Source organism: Anolis sagrei, chromosome 2, assembly GCF_037176765.1.
Source record: "Anolis sagrei isolate rAnoSag1 chromosome 2, rAnoSag1.mat, whole genome shotgun sequence".
Taxonomy (NCBI): Eukaryota; Metazoa; Chordata; class Lepidosauria; order Squamata; family Dactyloidae; genus Anolis; species Anolis sagrei.
This window is the reverse complement of record NC_090022.1, coordinates 6,748,729-6,757,408: the sequence shown is the minus strand read 5'-3', so window position 1 is coordinate 6,757,408 and position 8,680 is coordinate 6,748,729.

Sequence of the window (8,680 nt, the reverse complement as noted above, 5' to 3'; positions counted from 1 at the left end):
CAAAGGGGTAGCATCAGCCAGTGTCCCTTATTGGTGACCTATTAGCAGGTGGCTATATAAGGAGGATGGAAGAATCCACTTTTCTCTCTCCTGTGTGACTTGGTGTGAGTATCTGTCATAACCATGCAAGGGTTATTGCAGAGGTTGCATCAGCCAGTGTCCCTTACTGCTAACCTATCAGCAGACAGGCAAGAATCCATATTTCTCTCCTGTGTGACTTAGTGTGAATATCTGCCATAACCATGTGAGGGTTATTACAAAGGGGTTGCATCAGCCAGGGTCCCTTACTGATAACCCATCAGCAGTTGGCTATATAAGGAGGATGAAAGAATCCATCTTTCTCTCTCCTGTGTGACTTGGTGTGAGTACCTGCCTATGTTGGATGTGACTATCTGATTACTCTGATTGTTTGCAAGTACGAGACAGAGGATCTGCGAATCCTGATTGTATATTTGTATATATTGCAATGGTGAAGATTAAAGCCTACAGATATTTTGGATGGAAACCTGAATCTGTGAGTTTAGTAAACTGTTTGTAGATAAGCTTAGATACTGGCAGTTGGACTCTGCTGATAGACGGGTTGAAGCATGTTTTTGCTGTGAAAGGACTCGACTGTATTTTGCTTGCTTCTGGGACGCTTGATATCCAGTTTACAGTGGTTTGGGGAGGTCATGATTTGGAAACTATAAATCACTGACAAAAGCATCAGGAATGGGCTATGGATTTGTTGATGGACTCCTCCATCTTCACCCAAAATATTTTGCTGAAGTCGACAGGCATCTTGAAGGCACATACATACAGTTCACTTAGATGTGTTCTTGGGCTTCCTTTCAAAAAAGGGTACCAGTTTGCCAGATAACCTGGAACTGAGCCATATAGGGATTCAGAAGTCAACCAGAATTTCAAACTGGCAACCAGTGGAGCTGTTTTAATGGCCGTGAAGTGTGGTTCCTATAACTTGCCCTAATTAATACTCAAACTGTATCTCTTTGACTAGTTGGAATTTCCAAACACTCATCAAATGAGTCCCACATGAAATGAATTGCAGTAGTTCAAACAGGATCTAAGTAACACAAGTGCTACCATGGCCAGCTCCAACATCTGCCACAGTTGGCATACAAGTTTTAAATGTGCAAAAAGCATGCCTGGCCACCTCCAAAACCTGGACCTCCAGTTTGAAAGTTGAATCCAGGAATATATTTGAATTAGTGCATACAGAATCCCTATTCCCTTATTTGCCTTACGACTGACCAGGAGCACCTCTGTCCTTTCTGGATTTTCAGTAAGTCTGCCCCTATCCAGTCCGTTCCTGTAATGGACAACTTGCTTAAAATCAAGAAAGCCAACTTGGATTGGAGTAAAAAGGAGTGATGGAGTTGGGTGTCATCTGCACATTGATGGCGCTACACTCAAAACTCTGGATGACTTCTCCCAGTGGCCTCCAATATCAATAAGTTGTGTTATGTTTTTATTTTGTGTAGAGAAAGTGGAATAGCTATTTGCTGGCAACTACTTACACTATGCAGAAGTGGCTCAGGATCTTGACCTCAGTCCTAATTCAAATTGGCATACAAGGGACACAATTCCATTGCTCTAAAAAAGAAACAAGCACATAAATAAGCCCACAAAGGAGACAACGTCTATAAAAATGTTTTAATTTAGTCACATACAAGTAAATAGCCACCTTTTGACAGAAATACTAAAAATTAACTAGGGAGTTTTAATTACAAAATGTGATTCAAGCATTGAAAGGGTTAAATGGATGCAATGACTCAGGAAAAGTTGCAGTTCTATATAAGCAGGTGTGCCTGTAGCTTATTTATTTATTTACTTCATTTGTATGCCGCTATTCTCAGCCCTTAGGCGACTTAGCTTAGCAGGCCTCTGTGTTAGTTTGCCTCAGTGGGAGAAAGGTCTCAGTCTGTGAGAAGGCCTCACAGTGTGAGGTAGGCCTTAGTCGGTGAGAGAAGGCCTCCACAACTGCTGGTCACAGCCGATCTCCAGCTAGAGTGCTCAAGGGCCAGGGCTTCCCAGTTCTCGGTGTCTATGCCACAGTTTTTGAGGTTGGCTGTCTCAAAAAGGAGGGTGCAACATTATAACAATATTTGTTGTTTGTTGTTTATTTGTTCAGTCGCTTCCGACTCTTTGTGACCTTCTGGACCAGCCCACACCAGAGCTTCCTGTCAGCCATCACCTTCAAGGTCAATCCAGTCACTTCAAGGATGCCATCCATCCATCTTGCCCTTGGTTGGCCCCTCTTCCTTTTTCCTTCCATTTTCCCCAGCATTTCCAAGCTTTCCTGTCTCCTCATGATGTGCCTAAAGTACTTCATCTTTGCCTCTAATACCTTTCCCTCTAATGGGCTTTATTTCTTGAAGTATGGACTGGTTGGATCTTCTCGCAGTCCAAGGCACTCTCAGAACTTTCCTCCAGCACCACAGTTCAGAAGCATCTCTCTTCCTTCACTCAGCCTTCCCTAAGGTCCAGCTCTCACATCCGTAGGTGACTACGGGGAATACCGTTGCTTTAACTATGCGTATCTTTGTTGCAAGTGTGATGTCTCTACTCTTCACTATTTTATCAAGATTGGTCCTTGCTCTCCTCCCAAGAAGGAAACATCTTCTGATTTCCCGGCTGCAGTCTGCGTCTGCAGTGATCTTTGCACCTAGAAATAGAACGTCTGTCACTGCCTCCATGTTTTCTCCCTCTAATTCCCAGTTTCAATCATTTTTGTTGCCATAATCTTGGTTTTTTTTTAATGTTTAGCTGCAACCCAGCTTTTGCACTTTTTTCTTCCACCTTGGTGAGAAGGCTCCTCAGCTCCTCCTCGCTTTCAGCCATCAAAGTGGTATCATCTGCATATCTAAGGTTGTGAATGTTTCTTCCAGCAATTTTAACTCCAGCCTTGCATTTGTCAAGCCTTGCACATCGCATGATGTGTTCTGCATTCAAGTTGAATAGGTTGGGTGAGAGAATACAACCCTGCCGCACACCTTTCCCAATCTTGACCCAGTCTTTTGTTCCCTGGTCAGTTCTTACTGTTGTTACTTGGTCCTTATACAGATTCCTCAGGAGAAAAACAAGGTGATTTGGGATCCCCAGACCACCAAGAACTTGCCACAATTTATTATGAAAATATATTTATTATGAAAATATAGCTTACAAACTAGATCCTCAGATCTATCTTTGGATCAAATGTGGCTCTAAGAAGGTCTTCCAGTTCCTACAACTTTCCAAAGGGCTCAGAAATGAAGAGGGAAGTTACAGCTCCAATGATTAATGCAGATACAACCAGGGAGAGGAGAATTGGATTTTCGGAGTATTATTTCACTTGTGATGCAGCGCAGCCTGCTGTCCGGAGTGGGATGGGACACTTCTCTTTCGTCGCCTGATTTCCCGGAAAAGGCAGTGCCAGTCGAGATGACAGTCAATGAGTTTGGCATTGTTATTGTGGTTGGTGAAACACTGCTTGGGAGGTAGAGGTGAGAAATCCCCCCCCCCCCCCCCCCCAATCTATCTCATAGACAGCCCTTTGGAAGATGCCAGCAAAACAAAATGCTTTGCTTGAATTGAGCTCAGTTTAGCAGCATTTCATTGCAAACTGTGCTGACTTTCTGCTTCCCCCAGAAACCCTGTTTTTAAGCCTCCTTGCTTCTTGGACATTAACATTAGAAAATGTTGACCATTTCCGCTACCTTGGCAGCCACCTCTCCAGAAAAGTCAACATTGACACTGAAATACAAAACCGCCTGAGCTCTGCGAGTGCAGCATTTTAACAAATGAAGCAGAGAGTGTTTGAGGACCGGGACATACGTAGGGATACCAAGGTGCTTGTTTATAGAGCTATTGTCCTCCCAACCCTGCTATATGCTTGTGAGACGTGGACTGTCTATAGACGTCACATGCAACTCCTGGAACGATTCTATCAGCATTGCCTCTGAAAAATCCTGCAAATCTCTTGGGAAGACAGGCAGCCAAATGTCAACATGCTGGAAGAAGCAAAGACCACCAGCATTGAAGCGATGGTCCTCCGCCATCTACTCCACTGGACTGGCCACATTGTCCGAATGCCCGACCACCATCTCCCAAAGCAGTTGTTCTACTCCAAACTCAAGAACGGAAAAGGGAATGTCAGTGGGCAGGAAAAGAGATTCAAAGATTGGCTGAAAGCCAACCTTAAAAATTCTGGCATAGACACCAAGAACTGGGAAGTCCTGCCCTTGAGTTCTCTAACTGGAGGTCAGCTGTGATCAGCGGTGCTGTGGAATTCAGAGGCATGAATGGAGGGTGAAAGGGAGAAACGTGCCAAGAGAAGGAAGGCGTGTCAAGCCAACCCTGACTGGGACCGGCTTCCACCTGGAAACCGATGTCCTCACTGCGGGTGAACATGCAGATCAAGAATGGGGCTCTACAGCCACCTATGGACCCACCACTAAGAGACCACAGCTGGAAGACCATCATCCTCGAGCTATGAAAGATCACCTAAGTAATGTATCGTCGAAGGCTTTCATGGCTGGAATCACTGGGTTGTTGTAGGTTTTTTCGGGCTATATGGCTATGTTCTAGAGGCATTTTCTCCTGACGTTTCACCTGCATCTATGGCAAGCATCCTCAGAGGTAGTGAGGTCTGTTGGAACTAGGAAAAAGGGTTTATATATCTGTGGAATGACCAGGGTGGGACAAAGGACTCTTGTCTGTTGGAAGTAGGCGTGAATGCTTCAACAGATCACCTTGATTAGCATTTGATTGCCTAGCAGTGCCTGGAGTAAACTTTTGTTGAGAGGTGACTAGATGTCCTTGTTTGTTTCCTCTCTGTTTTTGTGCTGTTGTAATTTTAGAGTATTTTTAATACTGGTAGCCAGATTTTATTCATTTTCATGGTTTCCTCCTTTCTGTTGAAATTGTCCACATGCTTGTGGATTTCAGTGGCTTCTCTGTGTAGTCTGACATGATGGTTGTTGGAGTGAAATAGATGCCATAGCTGCAAGCTGATTGAGTAGATGCATAAAACCTCAGCAGAGGATGAAAATTCAGTATTGCTGATAGATTTCAGTGGGCTGAGGCTCAAATACATAAAATAATTCAATTTTAATACTCACATCCTGTAAGCAAGATCTTTGCATTCTCTCCCCCACTTCCTTTCAACTTCCTTTCAACCATGATACAAGGAAGATAGGAGGAAGTACAAAAACTCACTTGAAAGGCTCTGTCTACCGCTTGTGGCTTCCGCTCATTCAAAGCTGCAACTGATTATGCCGACGGCAGAGAACAAAGGAATCACACTCTGCAGAGACAAAAACCGAAAGGACCACAAAACGCATATAATGTGGCCAAGGAGAGGAAAACCCAGAGTACTTCTGCCCACCTTTCATCCTCTTGCACATCTGCAAGTCGTGCTATAAAATACAATCAGCCTTCCATTTTCACTGAGGTTATGGGCACGGGACTCCCATGAAAGTCACAAACACCAACTTTTAAGAATGAATAAGTTGTTTTACTCAAAATAACACCTCTCTGGGGATTTCTTAGTCCTCCTGTGTTGGAGCATGCAAGGAATCAGTGTGTGTGTCAACTGTTAAATAAGAAGGTCAGTGTGGTCCATGCCTTAGTCACCTCCAGATTGGACTACTGTAATGCACTCTATGTGGGGCTACCCTTGAAAACGGCCCGGAAATTTCAATAGGTTCAATGAGCAACGGCCAGGTTGTTAACTAGTGCTCCTTACAGGGAGTGATCAACTCTTCTGTTTAAGGAGCTCCATTGGCTGCCGTTCCTTTACTGGTCCCAATTCAAGGTACAGGTGCTTACCTACAAAGCCCTAAACAGTTTGGGACCCTGTATTGTCGAAGGCTTTCATGGCTGGAATCACTAGGTTCTTGTAGGTTTTTTCGGGCTATAGGGCCATGTTCTAGAGGCATATGAGGCATATCTCCTGACATTTCGCCTGCATCTATGGCAAGCATCCTCAGAGGTAGTGAGGTCTGTTGGAAATAGGAAAATGGGTTTATATATCTGTGGAATGACTGGGGTGGGGCAAAGAGCTCTTCTCTGCTGGAGCTAGGTGTGAATGTTTCAGCTGACCACCTTCATTAGCATTTGAAGGCCTGGCTGAGCCTGGGAAAATGTTGTTGAGAGGTGTTAAGATGTGCCTGGTTGTTTCCTCTCTGCTGTTTTGCTGTTGCAATTTTAGAGTTTTTTAATACTGGTAGCCAGATTTTGTTCATTTTCATGGTCTCTTCATTACTGTTGAAATTGTCCACATGCTTGTGGATTTCAATGGCTTCTCTGTGTAGTCTGACATGGTGGTTGTTGGAGTGGTCCAGCATTTCTGTGTTCTCAAATAATATGCTGTGTTTATTTACCATGGTCCCGGTAGCAGACACCATGGCACTCATCAACCAGAGGTTCCCAAAAGACATCACAGCTCTGTTTCACCATTGCCTCACCACCAGTTACTTTACCCATTTCCTATTTCCAACAGACCTCACTACCTCTGAGGATGCTTGCCATAGATGCAGGCGAAACGTCAGGAGATATGCCTCTAGAACATGGCCCTATAGCCCGAAAAAACCTACAAGAACCTAGTTTGGGACCCGCCTACCTGCATGACCGCATCTCTGTGTACAAACCCGCACGATCTCTTCGATCATCAGAAGAGGCCCTACTCGCGCTTCTGCCTCCTTCACAGGCACGATTGGTGGGGATGAAGGAGAAGGCCTTCTCGGTGGTGGCCCCTCGACTCTGGAACTCACTCCCCAAGGACATTAGATATGCCCCAACTCTGGCAGTCTTTAGGAGGAGCCTGAAAACGTGGTTGTTTCAGTGTGCCTTCCCAGAATAAGGAAACGCCCAGCAATATGCCCCTCAATGCACTTTATTAGTGATCTAGGATTGTCTGCACATTTCATCCCTCTCCAAAACTTCTAGTTATATGTATTACTGTTGCTATTGTTAATTGTTGTATTGTGGGCTCGGCCTCATGTAAGCCACACCGAGTCCCTTGGGGAGATGGTAGCGGGGTACAAATAAAGTATTATTATTATTATTATTAAGGTCAGGCAATGACTGAGGAGCAGGCTGAGCAGGATACTGTTACATTTTTGTTCAGGCTTGCAGAGAGAGACCTCACAACTTCTGAGGATGCCTGCCTCAGATGCAGTCGAAACATCCGGAGAGAATTCTTCTAGAACATGGCCATACAGCTCAAAAAAACTTACAACAACACAGTGATTTCAGCCATGAAAACCTTCAGCAGAGAGAGACAGTTTGAAGAGAGAAGCAGAGAGAGTTTGGTGTGTGATCTCACGTCATGAGCAGCTGAAGGAGTTTATGCCCTGAGTCGCATGCGAGTGGAGAGGGGCAGTATATAAATATAGTAAATAAATAATTTTTTTCTAAATGGACAAATGAAAGACCATTTTATATCTCTCATAAAAAGGACATGATGTGAGTTGATGCAACAGATCACATTGTAGGTATGTTGTTCTGGATTTAAGAAGAGTTAATATGCATGGCATATTTTCTTTCTCTGACAAGGCAGTGTGTGGGCTGATCAGAAGACCCCCAAAAATTCAAGCCCTACTCATAGTGGGCCACGATGGGAAGTGGCAGCCAATAGTGAAAGGGCCAAGGCAGAGACATCTCCAGCTCATCCCGTTTGGGTATCAGCCAGCACGTCAACGACTTAAATTAAGAAATAGTTTTCTAGGATCTACAGAGACACTCGCTGGAACAGCCCAGCAAGCGAGAGTCCAAAAGTGGCAGGCTCAAACCCAGAACCTCAATCAATGGGTGATACCAAATGAGAACCTCCCCCCTGGGCACACAGAGAACTGGGCGACTTGGAAGGCGCTGAACAGACTGTGCTCTGGCACCACGAGATGCAGAGCCAATCTTAAGAAATGGGGCTACAAAGTGGAATCCACGACATGCGAGTGCGGAGAAGAGCAAACCACTGACCGCCTGCTGCAATGCACCCTGAGCTCTGCCACATGCACCATGGAGGACCTTCTTGTGGCAACACCAGAGGCACTCCAAGTGGCCAGATACGGGTCAAAGGACATTTAATCAACTACCAAGTTTGTAAACTTTGTGTGTTTTTTTTGTTTTTGTTCTGTTAGAAATGTAATACAATGGTCTGGTTGCCCCTGACACGATAAATAAAATAAAATAAATAAATCCACCTAACCGTAGTTTTGCCTAGCCCATATTTGAGTAATTTGTTTGCCAGAACAAAGCAAAGAGAGAGGGAGAAGGTGCTGTCCATTGTTGCCAGAGTTTTGCTTTCTGGGCTCCCTGAGGAACAGTATTAACACATGACTGATTTTGTCTCGGGGACAACACAATGATCATTGTATTGCAATGCAACCTGAGCCCTGCCACATGCACAAGGGAGGACCTTCTTGCTGCAACACCAGAAGCACTCCAAGTGGTCAGATACTGGTCAAAGGACATATAACCAACTACCAAACTCACAAGTTTTGTATTTGTCTGTTTGTTTGCTTTGTTCTGTTAGAAATGTAATATAATGGACTGGTTGCTCTGACACGACAAATAAATAAATTGTATTGGTATGACTAACTTCATTGACTTGGAGAAATATACACGGGGCTACTGTGTTGGAACACTTTCCAGAGGAAGTGTCACGCTGTTTCAGAGAACACGAGTCCACCTGCGGCAC